This window comes from Toxorhynchites rutilus, chromosome 2 (assembly GCF_029784135.1).
Source record: "Toxorhynchites rutilus septentrionalis strain SRP chromosome 2, ASM2978413v1, whole genome shotgun sequence".
In the NCBI taxonomy this organism is placed as follows: Eukaryota; Metazoa; Arthropoda; class Insecta; order Diptera; family Culicidae; genus Toxorhynchites; species Toxorhynchites rutilus.
In genome coordinates, this window is record NC_073745.1 from 284,929,908 (window position 1) to 284,948,355 (window position 18,448).

Consider the following 18,448-nt stretch of genomic DNA (forward strand, 5'->3'; position numbering starts at 1 on the left):
CCAACGCATTCGTGAAACTGAAAACGTTTTTTTATTACAGAGTCAGTTTGGCACTGACTCAGTTTTAAAAACGAATTCGCTATTAGCTGTAAATACATTCCCAGCTGTATTTGAAAATGTGGAAGATAGTTCAGAACCTCATCTACCGGATTATATAGCAAACTTAAATTGGATCTTTTTTGCAGTTGAGTTATTAAGTAAAGAAAAAGTTAATGAAGAGAAATCGATCAAGTCACTTACAGCCCTTGCATTCTAAGCCCCTCAAATATGCTTTGACCGATCAAGTAGGCGGTAAAATCGTCAGTAACGAATTGATTTTTTTTTCCAAAATATATTTTTTATTAAGGCACATGTGGCGTTAGCCTGACGGGGCCGGGAGTCCAATATTTTGACAATTTTTGTCTTACAACTATGTTAGTAATATGTAACCGATTACTCGCGGTTGGCTCGAGGTTAGTATTACAAGTGTTCTCATAATTGGTATGTTGCAGTCTTCGATGCTCTATACGTGTGCCCGACACGGGCTACTTCCTATTGGGATGCAGCTGACCATTAATCAGCAACGCCCCCCTAGTCTGTACCCCATATCTAGCGTGGTGCGTCTTTCTCGACTCGAGGAATCCAGGATAGAATGGTCACTAGCCGGCGCAATCATCAGTTCGTGTAGAGTTGTCATGAGCGGTACAACCTTTGGCTCTTGATGAATGATCAGTGGACTGCACAACCTTCGGCCCGTGCATCTGTAAAGAGTGTGTGTATGTATTGCCGCGACTAAGTAAAAGTTTATCGTTTGGATAGGAGGGATATGAAACGGGGACACAACGAAGGAAACGTCATTAAACGTTGATATCGGCGTTTCTGAGGAACAGGTATAAATGAAGCAGAAGATCAGGATCACGGCTACCTAAGATATCCCGGACGGGGATATCCGATTGTATGCCTTGTGCTCTCAGTGCTCTAGAGAGCTGAGAGCGAGCAGCATGGAACCGGATACACGACCAGACAACATGCTCGATGTCGTGGTAGCCATCGCCACAATCACAAAGATTGTTTGCTGCGAGCCCAATGCGATAGAGATGCGCGTTTAGGTTGTAGTGATTGGACATAAGCCGAGATATCACGCGAATGAAATCACGACCGACATTCAATCCCTTAAACCAAGCTTTCGTCGAAACCTTAGGGATAATCGTGTGTAACCAGTAACGAATTGATGATTGTCGCAGATTGCATTTTATCTTCATCGAGCAAAGCTTCGATTTTCGTTCCAGTTGCTGTTTCTTGTATTTATTGGAGTAAATACTATGTTGAACACGCGATAACGTGTGAGCGATAACAAATCATTTAGACAACAGAATATATATTTGACCAAAGCTTGAACAATCTCTACATGTTGAAAAAATGAAGAAATTTCTCTCTTCGTTGAAATTTGTGCCCGATATCCAAATCCACCTATTTGAAAAATCGTTTAGACTCATTTATATCCTTTGTTCCCCTCGCGTTTTAGCATTTTATATGAGAATGGTGTTCATGTAACTCAATGTAAACAAATACACCTTGGTAAACGTGTAAACTTCCATTACATCAAGTAGCATGGAATTTCTCGTCTTGACGATCATAGTGCGCTGACTTGCAACGTGCTTTGACCGTCAAAACACTCTGACAAACTATTAAGCATCAGAGAGTGAACAATGAAGAATTTGTTTTGTTGTACGTCGTTTAGTGGTGATGTTGCAATGGTCGTCATAGTAGCCCAAATATATGCAGTGACAGTGAGAAATTGCAGCCGTGACGTTAACTCACTTATATTTGAATCCCTATTATAGTATTATTTCATATCGATGACATTGTTCCTTATTCTGAATGGCGAATGGCGTGAGATGGGTTGAGTCACAGTATACTTGAAGTGGCGTGACTATAGTTTGTCATTAGATGAGCTTGGAAGTCGTGTCCTTTTCTGAGATAGAGTGTGAGAGCTACATATACTTATGTACTTATACAGATTTTCGTGAAAAATGGTGGCTTTGTTCCTTATCGTCAAATATTAGACCCGTATTTTTTGTTTTTTTTTTTCATTAGAGCGCCCATTTCCATTTTAGGGTGTTCCGAAAAAAAATTTCTCATTTTTCCAAAAGAGATTTTTTTCAAATATTTATAACTTGTGAACCACTGCAGCGATTCAGATGATCGACATATCAAATTGAAACCATTGAAATCAAGTAAGAAATAACTTAGCAATAAACGTTCGAAATTTGACAATTTTCATAACGTGATTGGTTTTTAGTTTTTCAATTTGTTTATGTTTCTGAAAGACTAATTCCACGAAGGCAAGAGTTTTCTGGTGTTATTTTGGCCACGAGTCTTTTCTATATGTTCAAAGTAAATTGAACAGTAGGACTTTTGTCTTGTGAACAGCTTGGTCGATCTGGGGTGGAACGCCTTCATCGAAAATTTCCCGAGTAATGGTGGAAACAGTTTTCCATTACCGGGATGACAACGGGCACGCCTGTATACTGCCCTGGTTTAGCAAAGAGAATCGACTACTTTGACGCAGACTATTAGCGAATTCGTTTTTGCTCAGTTTCAACCCCAGTGCCGCACTAACTGCTGTCAAAATGTTTTTTTATTCACTCAGTTTCGCACTCAGTGTCGCACTAGTTCGCCCCGAAAGCTGTTAGTTTCGCACTGATATGTTTCACGGGTTGGCACTCGGGTTCACCAATACAACTATACTGAACTGTCAAGTTCCAAGTATTGTTTTGGAAAATCTAAAAATGAAGACTATGAAAATGGAAAACCTGCTGCTTTTGCTTTTGTATTATTGGAATCGTAATCCAATTCGGATTCTGATTTTGAAGAGTATATTCGAGTAGATGGCATTAAGCTACGTGTGCCTTCATTGGGAGGCGAAAATAATGATGGATATTCAGGTGGAATAAACATGCTTCCAAAATCAAAATTATGAATGAAAATTTACTTTAACGTATCGTATATCTATTTTATGTGATCAAATAAGAGGTTTTTTTCCTATATCGCTGAAACATATTGAACGAAAACTGTGTCTAATGATGATTTTATATTATAAGAGTAATTATTTCTGGAACAAACAGGAAATGCATCGACAAATGGTTAAGTGAGTGTCAGAACTACATGTGTTAGGTAATCAAACAATATGGTGTAAAAATTTTCATTCAAACTTTTATATTTTTACACTGCACTTGCCCCTTCTGATCTGATAGAGAAGAACTTAACCTTCCAAGCACTCATATCGCCACCAGACGTCGACACTGTACATTTGTCGTCGCAAATATAAACATATCAGACAATATAACGCACACCAACAAACCACCGCATTCGTGAAACTGAAAACATTTTTTTATTACAGAGTCATTGTGGCACTGACTCAGTTTTAAAAACGAATTCGCTATATATATCATTAATTTCTGTTTTGGGGGGTAAGTTCAAAATTTTTGAAAACGAGAGAGTTTCGTTAGAGGTACAAGAATTTGAGCGTCATTATGATTGAAACTTCCCGAAGTGCTATGATAATAACTTCATTCGAAAGATAAAATGTCGCTGCATTTCGAATCTTTGAAGAGCATAGCTGATCAATCCTTTTCGCATTCCACTATCGGTCTAAACGGAACCTTTAGTGAAAACAATGTATTGTATTTTTTGCGCTGGGTATTTTTGCAATGAGGAATCGATTCCTGCACCGAAGATTCTGGCGGACCGCTGGATTGGTATCGTTAGTTATGGAAAAGGGTGCGCTGAGAAGGATCTTTCTGGTTAAGTTGATACAGTAAATTATCCCTAATTCGTCATCTAGCTAATTGGACAGACCTGTAATGTGACACGACTAATTGGACATTTTCGCCTCTAGTTGGATTTTTTTTTTCAAAATCAAGTTTGGAACCCAAATTATGGCCCCTGATTGAAAGTCGCCACCAGACGTCGACTTCTCAGTCGATCCTAGATCTTAAGTAAGCCAACTTTAAGAAAAGCTTGGAGCAGATTGGAGCGGAAGCAATTATGGGTTCCATAAATTTTCGAACTCGTTAGCGTTGTTGATTTTATACGTTGTCAAAAATATATAATGGTGCTGGAGGAGCAAATATAAAATCGTTCTGTGGTGACAGTAAGTGTCTATAAGAAGAGATACATACTGGAAGTAAGGGCACAAATCTCGTGTATTGTTCTCACGAGAACAAGAATGTATCAGGTGGAGGCGATCTCGCGTAGTGGTAACATCCATACCTCTCACACAGGGATCACGAGTTCAATTCTCACTCAAGACATTCTTCCAAAAATGGAAGTAAAAGTGACGAACTAGCCGAAATGTGTTGGAAGTCACTATAATAGAGAAAAAAAAAGAATGTATCATGTATCAATAGGGATACCATCTGGTCGGAGTTGAAAATCAGGACACCACCCAGCAAACATTAAATCGCATAACAAGCGTATATATAACATCATATGCCCTAAAATTTGGTTGGCATATAATGCGCCTAACTGGCATATGCATGCAAAAGTGGAGGCCATATACATACATGGCAAATGCTTACCGAATTTGTTTGGATGAATATGCAACTTTGACCGGCTATAATAGCGACTTTTGCCATACTCATATACGATTTATTAAAGACATAGAACAAACAGGAAGTGGGTTATATCTATGGTATAACCGCAAGGGTGACGTAGGACTATCGTTGATTTAGAGATAATTTGTTTGAAGTTGAATCTAAATCCATCCTGAATGAATGAATAAATAAATATTTGGGTGACTTCAAAAACGAGAGTGTTACGTTGGAGCATCAAGGTTTTATGCATCCAATATTGGATACAAAAAACCTTGTTCTGAAGAATAATCTTCAGAAGCTTTCCTGCTAACTGCACTTGATTGACAAATCACAAAACCAAATGTATGTGGTCGCAGTATTATATGGATAGAAAACATTAAAATAAACTCGCTTGAATGTAATTTTCAATTCCAAGGGGAACTGGCAGATTATTTTTCAGCAACTATCATTTCTTTCCAGGTTTCCTCTCGATAACCAGCAAACGAAAAGAGTTGCGCACGTGTATGTGTGTGTGTGTGTGGCGGCTGCTTCTATGTCTTCCCGAGGAACCGTATTTCGATGCTGATACTCTCTTGGTCACGAGAGTATCAGCATCGGCTTTTCTGCGCTCCCTCACAGTTAAAACAAACTGATTGCATTTCAGGTCAGGTCAGGCCAGGTAATGAATCCCTCGATCCCTCGCCGTTCAGCTCGTTCAGTATTGATGTTATCTTGTCGATGTCCTCAGGCGTCGTGCACAAATTACGTAACGCCAAAAATCCGAATTCTGAACCACCTCTCCCCCCCCCTTTCGTAACGCAATTTCCTATCTCTAATAAACAGAAAGTAACGCAACATCTACCCCCTCCCCCCTTATCGCGTTACGTAATTTGTGCACGACGCCTCACGAAAAATGAATCGGTTTCACCACCACAATATCATTTCAGTATGCTTTTCGTGCGTGATTGAATCGAGAGAAGGTGTGGTTTACGATGGCAATTTGGAAGGCAAACTAGAGGAGAATGAACTCTCTGAGTATGAAAATTTCGGCGACTGAGCAATAATCGATTGAAAATTATATAATTTTCGCGATACGAAACATTTTCCGTTTTTCATGTTATGCATCCAATATTGGATACGAAAATATCCTACTGATGGGAAAGAATAATCTTCAGAAGCTTTCCAGCTAATTACACTTGATTGAAAAATTACGAAATCAAATGTATTTGGTCGCTGTGTTCGCCATATAATTAGAAAACATTAAAATAAACTCTTTCGCATGGATGTATTCTTCAATTCCCAGGGAACTGGCAGATTATTTTTCAGCAACGATTAGATCTTTCCGGAATTTTCTCGATGCTGTATGCCATCCACACGACAATTCTCGTTTCAGTTTGACCTGTAAAAACTTTTCTAAACTCTAATCCATCAAATTTGGAGCCCTGAAAAGGGCCGTTGATTATATGCTAAGCTAATATAGCACCCTCTCCTTGGATTCGATGGGCCAGCTGAATGTCCTTGGGCATGATGTGACGCGTTTTGCGTGGATAGCACACAAATTGGTATCTTCGAATAAGCCTCCTGCAGCGTCATAACCGCGGAACTTTGGAAGCGCAAGTCGGTTTTGAAGTCTTGAGCAATTCCACGATCCAAAAGCTGCAAAGGTAGCTTGCGGATTAGCAATTCGGTCGACTTCCGATAGCGATGAATTTCACGCAAAGTTCCCGGTCGATAGCGATGTGGCTTCTTCACCTATCCTGTGGCTGGTGCGCTTATCCGAGCTGCTTTCGTGTGCCTTACCACTGAAAGACTAACTAGCTATCTGCTTGGTCCCAAACAAACGAGTCGTCATGGTGCGAGAGTAGAGTAAGAAATGAACGAAAGCAAAGGAAGCGTCATTTTATAAACCATAAAAGTATAGAATCTAAACCCCACCCTTATCAATAACCTATATTCGTTGCTTACCCTGAGAGAGAAACGAATAACATCGAAGTAAGTATACAGTAATGTATTTGAATCCGGACACTTTGCGTTACATTTAATACCATACCGCAGCCACAACATTTTCTGCATGTTGAATTAATGCGATTGATTAGTAACTATTAAGAAACTATCAGTAACTATATTAGCAACTATTAATCGCATAAATTCAACATGAAAAAAACGTTATGGCTGTGGTATGATATTGAATGTAATGCAAAGTGTCCGGATTCAAAAGCATTACTGTAAAAAAGAGTTAACTCGACTGAAATTTTTTCGGTTCGGCCTGCAAAAACGAAATTAAGAGCCCCCGCCGACTGCAGACTGACTTGTCGACCGATAGTTCGGTCGGCTTCTTAATCAGTACGGAGAAAAAAAGTCTGTAGTGTACAGCATAATGCATAGACGTAAGTATGAGCTCCCCCATCTCACATTCCAATAAGATTAATGGGTTTCCAAGTGGGCGCGCTACATACGGATACGAATGATTTCAATAACCTGTTTTCGAAGCTATCATTAAGCTATTGAAACAATTTTTCGACTCAATAAATAGCAAACATATAACTCTTGGACATTTTATCTTTTGTATGAAATGATTATCATACTGTTCCGTTGATCCGAGGCAGAATGAATCACGCTTAAAGAAGGAATGGATTTTTTCTTGGAATTTAGTCAGCAGAAATAATGCCCTTTCCCAACAATTAAAAACGACAAACGGTAAACAGTTTCATCAAAGTGATTTCTTCGATATGGGGATATATTCACTACAACATGTCATATATTTCATATTCTTCATTATCAAATCCATATCCATGGCACCTACCGGTAACGAATTATTATCGAAACCACGATTTTCGCTAAATGCTCCTTTCAGTTCGGCCTGTAAAAAACTTTTCTGTACTCTAATCTATCAAATTTGGAGCCCTGAAAAGGGCCGTTGATTATATGCTAAGCTAATATAGCACGCTCTCCTTGGATACGATGGGCCAGCTGGATGTCCTTGGGCATGATGTGACGTGTTTTGCATGGATAGCACACAAATTGGTATCTTCGAATAAGCCTCCTGCAGAGTCATAACCGCGGAACTTTGGAAGCGCAAGTCGGTTTTGAAGTCCTGAGCAATTCCACGAACCAAATGCTGCAAAGGTAGCTTGCGGATCAGCAATTCGGTCGACTTCTGATAGCGACGAATTTCATGCGAAGTTCCCGGTCGATAGCGATGTGGCTTCTTCACGCTTCCTGCGGCTGATGCGCTTATCCGAGCTGCTTTCGTGGTGCCTTGCCACCGAAAGACTAACGAGCTGTCTGCTTAGTCCCGATGAAACGAGTCCTCACGGTGCGAGAGTAGAGTAAGAAATGAACGAAAGCAAGGGAAGTGTCATTTTATAAAACATAAAAGAATCGAATGTAAACCCCACCCTCTTTATTGTATAAGCTTACTGTATACTCACGAATATAATAAGGGTGGGATTTAGATTCTATACTTTTATGGTTTATAAAATGACGCTTCCTTTGCTTTCGTTCATTTCTTACTCTACTCTCGCACCGTGAGGACTCGAGCTCATTAGTCATTCGGTGGTAAGGCACACGAAGTCAGCTCGGATAAGCGCACCAGTAGCAGGATAGGTGGAGAAGCCACATCGCTATCGACCGGGAACTTTGCGTGAAATTCATCGCTATCGGAAGTCGACCGAATTGCTGATCCGCAAGCTACCTTTGCAGCATTTGGTTCGTGGAATTGCTCAGGACTTCAAAACCGACTTGCGCTTCCAAAGTTCCGCGGCTATGACGCTGCAGGAGGCTTATTCGAAGATACCAATTTATGTGCTATCCCTGCAAAACGCGTCACATCATGCCCAAGGACATCCAGCTGGCCCATTGTATCCGAGGAGAGCGTGCTATATTAGCTTAGCATATAATCAACGGCCCTTTTCAGGGCTCCAAATTTGATGGATTAGAGTACAGAAAAGTTTTTTACAGGCCGAACTGAAAGGAGCATTTAGCGAAAATCGTGGTTTCGATAATAATTCGGTACCGGTAGGTGCCATGGATATGGATTTCTTAATGAAGAATATGAAATACATGACATGATGTAGTGAATATATCCGAAGAAATCACTTTGGTGAAACTGCATTATAAAATTATTTGTGTACGAATGCCGCAATCGATAGTCGACTCTTATTTGCGCTGGGTAATTTCCTCGGAGGACTCGATTCCTCCTTTGAGCATTAATAATCTCTTTCTGGCAAAACGATGTGGTATTAATCACATTATTTGAATGATAGAATGAAGAAGTTTTCTGCCAATTTCCTTCAACCTCCAAACGTATCTTTCTCCCGTTTGTCGTTTTCGCGTTCGCTAATCCTTTCTCACAACACCCATTTCTAGTTTGAGAAATTGTTGAGTAAACATTGTCAGTGCGCGTAGAGCGGGAATTCCTAAAGATTCATTGCACCTCTAATAAATTGCCGAAAGACGTGGTCTTACGTTGATCGCACTTGATTGAAAAAATCAAAAACGAAATGTATTTGGTCGCAGCATTATATGAGTAGAAAGCAAATAATCGCTCGAAAATGACTTGATTTTCGCGATGTGAAACATTTTCCGTTTTTCATGTTATGCATCCAATATTGGATATGAAAATTTCCACTGATGGGGAAAAAAATATTCAGAAGCTTTCCTGTTAATTGCGATTGATTGAAAAATAACAAAACCAAATGTATTTGGTTGCAGTGTTATATGGATAGAAAACATTAAAATAAACTATTTCGCATGAATGTATTTTTCAATTCCCAGGGGAACTGGCATATTATTTTTCAGCAACGATGATAGCAACGAGAATTCCGCGCGTGTATGTGTGTGTGTGTGGTGGCTGCTCCGATGTTTCAAGCGGAACCGTGGCATCACTCTCCTCCTGATGGATTCCCTTTTGGCCTTAGGTGCACAAACAGGATCTTGGTGACACCGTTCATCAGCGCTTTCATGATAAACGAAATTAGCTTCACAACAACAGCGACAACATGCTCCAATCGCTGTTCAATCATAACTGAGTGGGTTTACGAGCGGCGCTCGCTTATATACCGATTGGTGATTTCAATAGCCTGTTTTGAAAGCAATTTTAAGACTATTGAAACAAGTTTTTGGATGAAAAAGTAACAAGTATATGACGCGTAGACATTTTATCTTTCAAATGAAGTGTTTATCATACCATTTCATTCAGTTGTTTAAGAGCTATTAATGCTCAAAATCTCGGTCTCCGGCGTAACGCTTTCGTTCTCGAAAGTTTGGTTTTACACCCCGGTATAGAAATGAAAGACGTAGTCCTACGTCAAAAAACAAAATATTTTCGTGAAATGTTTATTATAGCCTCACGAATCGCCATTTTTATATATGAGTATTTATGTTAGTAGAAATAATAGTTGTTTGATTGACTTGTGTTGGGAGTGGAATATGAATGTTTGAAATGGCACAGATTGATGTTTGGTTAAAACTGCTCCGATGTGGGTTCGAACTCCGGTCGTCTGGATTATCATCCACCAGCTATCTCGCGAGGCGATCTGAAATTTAATTCAACAGCGGTTAAAACTTTCGAGTGCATCAGCATTTAATTGACATTTCAATATGATGTAATATGTTCTTTATTAGGATCTAATATGATTCACTGTTTCATGATTTTCTTCAGCATGCAACACGATTCACTACAGTACTGAATCGATTTGAATTATACGCTTATACGACACACAAACTGCATCAGCGTAATATACGCATATGATGCGGATTAAATATATATTAGGCTGTCAAAAAAGTCCTGCGGTATTTTTTTTTGAATTTTCATTTGTTCATAAAATTAGCTACAATCATCTGTTTTAAGTCAAATATGCGCCGTTTTGTTCGATGACTTGTTCCCAACGAGATGCCAACTTCATAATACCCCTGTTATAGAAGCTCGCTTCCTTATTGGCTAAAAAACTCGGATAGCCAATTTTCACAGGCCTCTTTTGTGGCTAACTTCTGACTACCTAGCTCGTTCGCCATGGACAAAAACAGGTGGTAGTCACTTGGTGCAAGGTCCGGACTACACGGCGGATGCAAAAGAACCTCCCATCCGAGCACCCGGAGCTTTTGGCGCGTCACCAAAGAAGTGTGTGGCCTGACGTTGTCCTGATGGAAGACAATGCGGCCTCTGTTTATCAAAGATGGCCTCTTCTTCATGAGTGCTACCTTCAAGCGGTCCAGTTGTGGGCAGTACAGGTCCGAATTGAGCGTTTGGCCATAGGGAAGCAGCTCAGAATAGATTATTCCTTGACAATCCCACCAAACACACAGCAGAACCTTCCTGGCCGTTAATGAGGGCTTGGCCACCGTCCGAGCCGCTTCAGCGGGCTTCGACCACGACCGTTTGCGCTTCACGTTGTCGTAAGTGACCCACTTTTCATCGCCAGTCACCATCCGCTTCAGAAACGGGTCGATTTTGTTGCGATTCAGCAGCGATTCACATGCGTCGATACGGTCAAAGATATTTTTTTGCGTCAACGTGTGTGGCACCCATACATCGAGCTTCTTTGTGAATCCAAGCTTCTTCAAATGGTTAATAACGGTTTGATGACTTATCCCCAGCTCTTATCCGATGCTACGGCTGCTACTATGCCGGTCTTTCTAGGCTAATTCAGCGATTTTGTCGCAATTTTCGACGACAGGCCTTCCGGAGCGTGGCGCATCTTCGACGACCTCTACACCAGAACGAAAACGTTGAAACCATCGTTGTGCGGTGGAAATGGAAACTGTATCGGGTCCATAAACTGCACAAATTTTATTGGCAGCTTGAGATGCATTTTTTCCTTTGTCATAGTAGTACTGTAAAATATGTCGGATTTTCTCTTTATTTTGCTCCATATTTGCGACATTATAACTCATGACTCGATACAATGAATACAATCAAAACTACGCGCTTACAACGACACCTCGCGGAAATACCGCAGGACTTTTTTGACAGCCTAATATTACGACAATGTGCATCATAAAATTGATGTTTATTATACCGAATTGCGACTTAATTTGATAATGGTATTTAAAATCGAGTTTTTACATTTAATGCGATTTCAAATATACACGATACATACTTTGATTGATATTATATGCGATTATGATTTATTCTGCTTTCTTGTAAGACTTGGCACGTGCAAAATTATACGATTCAATGTTTACTGGGCAGTCACAGATAAGATTATGACCAAACCATAGTGATTCATTGAGATTCAAATAAATAAAAAGACGTGAAATTTATTTATTTAACATGTTTCTTGGGCGATCCATGCGTGAAAATACTCCGGAGATGATGGCGTCTCTCTTTTTACGAGCACAGGAGATTTTTTGGCGGTTTCAGAGTCATCAGAAATCAAATTCGGTAATACCGAAGTACAAGTCACGGGTATGAAACGCAAGACCTCCTTCTGGAACCCAAATTTTTTTGAGCCACTGAATTTCGGTGTTTGGATATGCTTTTTCCTAATCAGATCTACCTGTAATGTTTCATTGTTGATTTCAAACTTCTGTTTAAAAAAAAATGACTAAATCTGGCTATGGTGGCTATGAGCCACCGACACTTATGAATCACATATGCAGCATTGGCGCTTAATCCTTATTTTTTTTTTGTAAAAAAGAGGTACTTCTGGCGCAATTCAACGGTAAAATGACACTTTCGTTTAGACATTTGAAAAAAAAATGATTTGGAATGTCGAGACGAAACAGAAAAACATCACCGTGGCCAGTGAAATAAAATCTCTAAATGAATTCTGCAACAAAATTGCAAACAAAGGCTAGATTATAAAAAATAAATTAGGACGCCCCAAATAGATCTCGAAATCAGGATATGTCTTGCTAAATCAGGACAGGTGGTAACCCTATGTATCAACCATCTTCAGTTGCCCCTACAAAACCACGCGAACCCGTTGATTCTTTTCAGGATTACCAGCTAGTTCAACAGAGTTGAATTTTATGTCTTTTCCTGTATAGATGATAATTCATACTCATTAACTCACAAATTTACAAGAAGATCGTTCAGCAAACTTTCAGAAAATCCAATCATTTATTCATTCATTGAGAATGGATTCAGGACGGCAGTCCTACCCACTTCTAGTTTTTGGAAAAAAAAATAAGAATATTCAAACATCATTTTCGTCTTGGTCATTATTAAGAATGGGAAAATAAATTCAAGAAAATTAATCAAATGTTCGAATTAAGCACCAGGCACTGGTGTCTAGTGTCTTGTGGAGTGTCCAGTTCTTTTGCCCATGATGACCTTGTGTAGTAGAGATGTGCCATCCGCTCATGAGCTGTTCCGAAGAATCGACTCTTTGAAGTGAGTTGACGCGGAACAGCTCGCAAAAAAAATCAAACAGCTCTTCAGCTCACTTTGATGATGATGAATGAGAGAAAAGAGCTGTAGAATTGAAGAGAGTGTGTGAGCTGTAAGATTCAAATGAACTGACCGTCTCTCGCTCTTCGTGTTAAGACATCAGTTTAGTTTCATTTGTCCCTCGTCTTTTCAACTGTTATATTCGCGTTGACGGCATTGAGCTTTGTTTACCAGTTTAGGGGGCGCCAAAAATAATAATTGGCTCTCAGGCAGAATGAACACGTTTTTAAAATTCAAATTATTAATGAAAATTAACTTCTGTGTATCAAATGAGTATTCTATTTCAATGAAAAACACTTTGTTTGCAGGCGGTGCAAAAATCTCATAAGATTTTTTTTTTTTTGAAGAAAACTTTCTATTGTAATGTAAAGCCTCAGTAAAAATGTCGGAAATGTTGTACTCGCCGAGTCTGTTGTAAATAATAGTCTGGAATACGTGTTTCAAGTAATTAATAATATGGTGTGAAAAATTTCATTTGAATTTTAACATTTTCAAACTGGCTTCGTGGCTATCGAGTTTGGAACCCAAATTGAAAGTCGGCTCTGACAACTGAGCTGAAGAGCTGTTCATAAAGAACAGCTCATTTAGATGAGCTGATATGATCAGAGCTGTTCATCATGATGAGCTGATTCGCACACCTCTATTGTGTAGAGTTTATCGCGGTCAATCTTTGGTTCTTTCCAACTCTAATCACAATTCTGCTCCTGCAGTCTAGACTTTTCCAAAAAAAACCCTCCTTTGTTTTCCTCCGTCAGAATTCACCGATCCGTTCATCCAATGATAAACACTCGCAGGTAGGAATTTGCTCACCTATCAAGGTTTATAGATCATGTCTATATATAATGTGCGATTCACATAGAACGTTACGGAGAAGAACGTCTACGTTCCGTCAACGTCTCCACCAATTCACACATGCAGTCAATACTTCCACCAGCCCGTCACGTCAAATGTCAAACGAATGGTTTATTTAATGTATTCATGGTGTCGCCATCTACAACAATTTTAAATTGCAATGCCCTCTTTCGAATCAGCATGCCTAGAATCAGTCCTAAATTTTGAAAAATTCAATGAAAATCATTGAATTAAAATGCTTGAACCCCTTAGTCCGACCCTTATTCAACAATAATAATAAATAGAATAATTCTCTCAACTAGTCGCGAATGATTTTCACTCCGAAATTTGGAGGTAAGAGATATATTGGCATAAAAAGTACAGTAAGTTACTTATAATGCGATATGCTGAGGCACCACTCAGTGTCGCACTGGAGTCGATTTTGACCAGTAATTGGACATTAGCGACTGGTGGCGACTTTCGATGTGGGGCCATAATTTGGGCCCCGAACTCAATATTTACAAAAATGTCCAATTAAAGGTAAACATGTCTAATTAAACATGTTGCATCACAGATCTGTTCAATCAGCTTAATGTTGATTCAGATGTAAATTACTGTACAACCAAATCAAAACAAAAGCCGAGACACAAAGTCCAGACAAAAACCAAACGAGCCGTCCGTCTCCGTCAATTATTCTTTTCTACAAATCCTGCCGGTCGTTTCCGTTGAACGTATGCTGCCGGGTCGTTACGTTGCTGGTGTATGTGAATGTTTTCATGAGAATTGCATGGTAGAATCATTGACGTATCGTGACGTGACGGGACGTGAACGTGACGTGTATGTTGTATGTGAATCGCACTTAAATCGAATATATATTTCATTATGAACTCTACACTCCACCCTTTCTTTAACACACCTATACTCGCGCATTGGTCTGTCAGACCGAGAAATCAATAATTCGTTCATTTCTCAGAAAATATCAACACTACGACTTTGGGATTCTCTCTAGCTTCGTTACAAAGGGGACGTGTGCCACTTTTTTAACACTTTCGGTCTGACACACCGACGCGAGTATAGGAGTAACTATTTTGGACAAGTGCCTTTTTTCATATTCTAGAATATTGTTGAATGAAATGTATAAATTAATGTTAGTGGCGTGGAATATTTATTAAATAAAATGTATAAGATTATTACCGGACTATTCTTATTTGATTTCAGTCCCTTTTGTAACTAGATTGAACTGATCCATATATTAACTATTCGTCGTTAGATTCACGTTCAAAAGCAAAATATAAATGTTCAACTTTCGTATAGTTATTCGCTAAATATAATGGTCATACTTATACACTCTAGTGGAAGAATTGTAAACAGTAAACTATAAACTAATCGGTAGCTCATGGTAATTTTTAACAGTTACAGTTTCGGGGATATTTCTTTTATAATGGACAATATCGACAAGAAAACAAGAAAAAAAAGGATGTTCCTAGAGACAGACAAAGACAAGAGAGACAAAGAATATTAGAAATATGCAAATTTTATATTCCAGAACCTTTATCATCTGGTATTTGGCCGGCATCCCGCCACGGCCACAACATACTGTATTTAAGCATCCCGCCATGGCCACAACAAACTGCATTTAAGCAAGGCCGGTATCCCGCCACGGCCACAACATACTGCATTTAAGCATCCCGCCATGGCCACAACAAACTGCATTTAAGCAAGGCTGGCTTCCCGCCACGGGCACAACATACTGCATTTAAGCAAGGCCAGCATCCCGCCATGGCCACAACAAACTGCATTTAAGCAAGGCCGGCATCCCGCCACGGGCACAACAAACTGCATTTAAGCAAGGCCGGCATCTCGCCACGGCCACAACATACTGCATTTAAGCAAGGCCGGCTTCCCGCCACGGCCACAATATACTGCATTTAAGCAAGGCCGGCATCCCGCCACGGGCACAACATACTGCATTTAAGCAAGGCCGGCATCCCGCCACGGGCACAACATATTGCATTTAAGCAAGGCCAGCTTCCCGCCACGGCCACAACATACTACATTTAAGCATCCCGCCATGGCCACAACAAACTGCATTTAAGCAAGGCCGGCATCCCGCCACGGGCACAACAAACTGCATTTAAGCAAGGCCGGCATCCCGCCACGGCCACAACATACTGCATTTAAGCAAGGCTGGCTTCCCGCCACGGGCACAACATACTGCATTTAAGCAAGGCCAGCATCCCGCCATGGCCACAACAAACTGCATTTAAGCAAGGCCGACTTCCCGCCACGGCCGCAATATACTGCATTTAAGCAAGTACAGCATCCTGCCATGGCCACAACAAGCTGCATTTAAGCAAGGCCGGCTTCCCGCCACGGCCACAACATACTTTTCCAATACATACAATATGATAATGGCCTGACAGCAAATTATTGCCATCAGGAAAATTGATCGGCAACCTGCCCTAGTCCAGACAGATTTTATTTCAAGGGAAAATGAACGACGGCAGCCGCAAAATATTGGTCGTAAAAAATCAAACGGTAATCCGTTACCAGTTTAACAATGATTTCGTCATAATAGCCAAACTTGTCTTATTGTCCTCGGCCTTTTTTTAAAGATCGAAGTTAGTTAGAAGTTAGTTTTGTTTTCCTCTTCAAGACGCACTTTTGAAGATTTCCTTCTATTTATTTTATTTATTTACTATGACTCTACATCCCATTGAGATTAGATCTGATTCACTACTCTTCTCCAATAAACCCGGTCCATGGCTGCAGTTCTCCAACTCCCGGTTGCACCGATTCTTGCCAAGTCCTGCTCCACCTGGTCCAACCACCTCGCTCACTGGGCTCTTCTCCTTCTTGTTCCTACCGGATTAGATGCGAACACCATCTTTGCAGGGCTGCTGTCCGGCAATCTTGCAACATGCCCTGCCCATCGCACTCGTCCAGCCTTGGCGACTTTCTGAATGCTGGGTTCGCCGTAGCGTTGCGCCAGTTCGTGGTTCATTCTCCTTCTCCATACTCCGCTTTCCTGTACAAGCATCGTCCATGCTTCGTGCCCATCGAGAACAACCGGTCGAATTAGGGATTTGTACATGGTACACTTCGTACGGGGTCGGAGCTTGTTGGGCCTCAAGGATTTGCGGAGCCCATAGTAGGCACGACTTTCATTGACAATGCGTCTTCGAATTTCACGGCTGTTGTTGTCAGTTGTTATCAACGAGCCAAGGTAGACAAATTCCTCCACCACCTCGAGCTCGTCGCCGTCGATCACAACACTACTACCAAGAAGAACTCTGTTGCAATCAGTCCCTCCATCTAGCATGTATTTAGTCTTAGACGCATTGATCCCAAGCCCAATCAGCCCTGCTTCGTGTTTCAGTCGGGTATACAAGTCGGCTACCGTCGCATGTGTTCTTCCGATTATGTCCACGTCGTCGGCGAAGCAGATAAACTGACTAGACTTGTTGAAAATCGTGTCCCGCATGTTGAAGCCCGCTCTCCGCATAACACCTTCAAGCGCCACGTTGAAGAGCAGACAGGAGAGTCCATCGCCTTGTCGAAGTCCCCTGTGAGTCTCAAATGATTCCGACAGCTTACCTGAGATCCGCACACTGCACCGCACACCGTTCATCGTTGCCTGAATCAGTCTTGTCAGCTTTCGGGGAAAGCGTAGGGACCTGATACTCGCGGCACTTTTGGAGGATCTGCCGCAGTGTAAAAATCTGGTCCGTCGTCGAGCAACCGGGCATGAATCCGGCCTGATAACTTCCCACAAATGTACTTACTTTTGGCGATAGACGGCGGAAGATTTTCGGCACCATTAAAGATTTCCTTCTATCACACCTAAAACAGTAAAAAAATATTGCATTATTCTAACTAATCGAGCTTACTTCAATTATTCGTTTATCCCATCCTCGTCGCCAATTGTAGAGTTTATCGCGGTCAATCTTTGGTTCTTTTCAACTCTAATCACAATTCTGCTCCTGCAGTCTAGACTTTTTCGAAAAAAAACCCTCCCTTGTTTTCCTCCGTCAGAATTCACCGATCCGTTCATCCAATGATAAACACTCGCAGGTAGGAATTTGCTCACCTATCAAGGTTTATAGATCATGTATATATATAAATTGACTATATATTTCATTATGAACCCTACACCTTGTCCACTGCGGAATATGATCGAACACAGGATCTAGATTCTCGATTCATCTTTGTAAGCCAGGACACGGTCCAGGCACAGTATCCAAGGTTGACGGTGGTTATCAACATAAAGTGCGATTCACATACGACATCCACGTCACGTTCACGTTCCGTCACGTCACGTTGCGTCAATTATTCTTCCATGGAATTCCTAATGAAGCATTCACATACACCAGCAACGGTAAGTCGAAGTTCCCGTTGCCGGTGTATGTGAATGTTTGCATAAGAACTACTTGGAAGAATAATTGACGCAACGTGACGGGACGGAACGTGAACGTGATGTTGTATGTGAATCGCACTTAATAGAAAACTGCTTCCGTCATTGCTTTGGGATTTCTCGAAAAAAGCGTCCCATTCTAGTAATCGACCAAGGCTGCTCACAAGACGAAAGTTCCATTGAACAATTTGCAATGCATAAGAAAACAATCAAAATGTACCGGAAATTGAGAGAGGGGATGTCTAATACCAG

The 18,448-nt window shown here is 40.7% G+C and overlaps 1 protein-coding gene across 1 annotated transcript in view; it reads right to left on the reverse strand.

Annotated features, from left to right (window-relative positions):
- The window catches only part of LOC129765298 (NADH dehydrogenase [ubiquinone] 1 alpha subcomplex subunit 11), a 245,029-nt gene that overhangs the window by 179,320 nt on the left and 47,261 nt on the right, over nt 1-18,448 (reverse strand). The window lies entirely within an intron of this gene.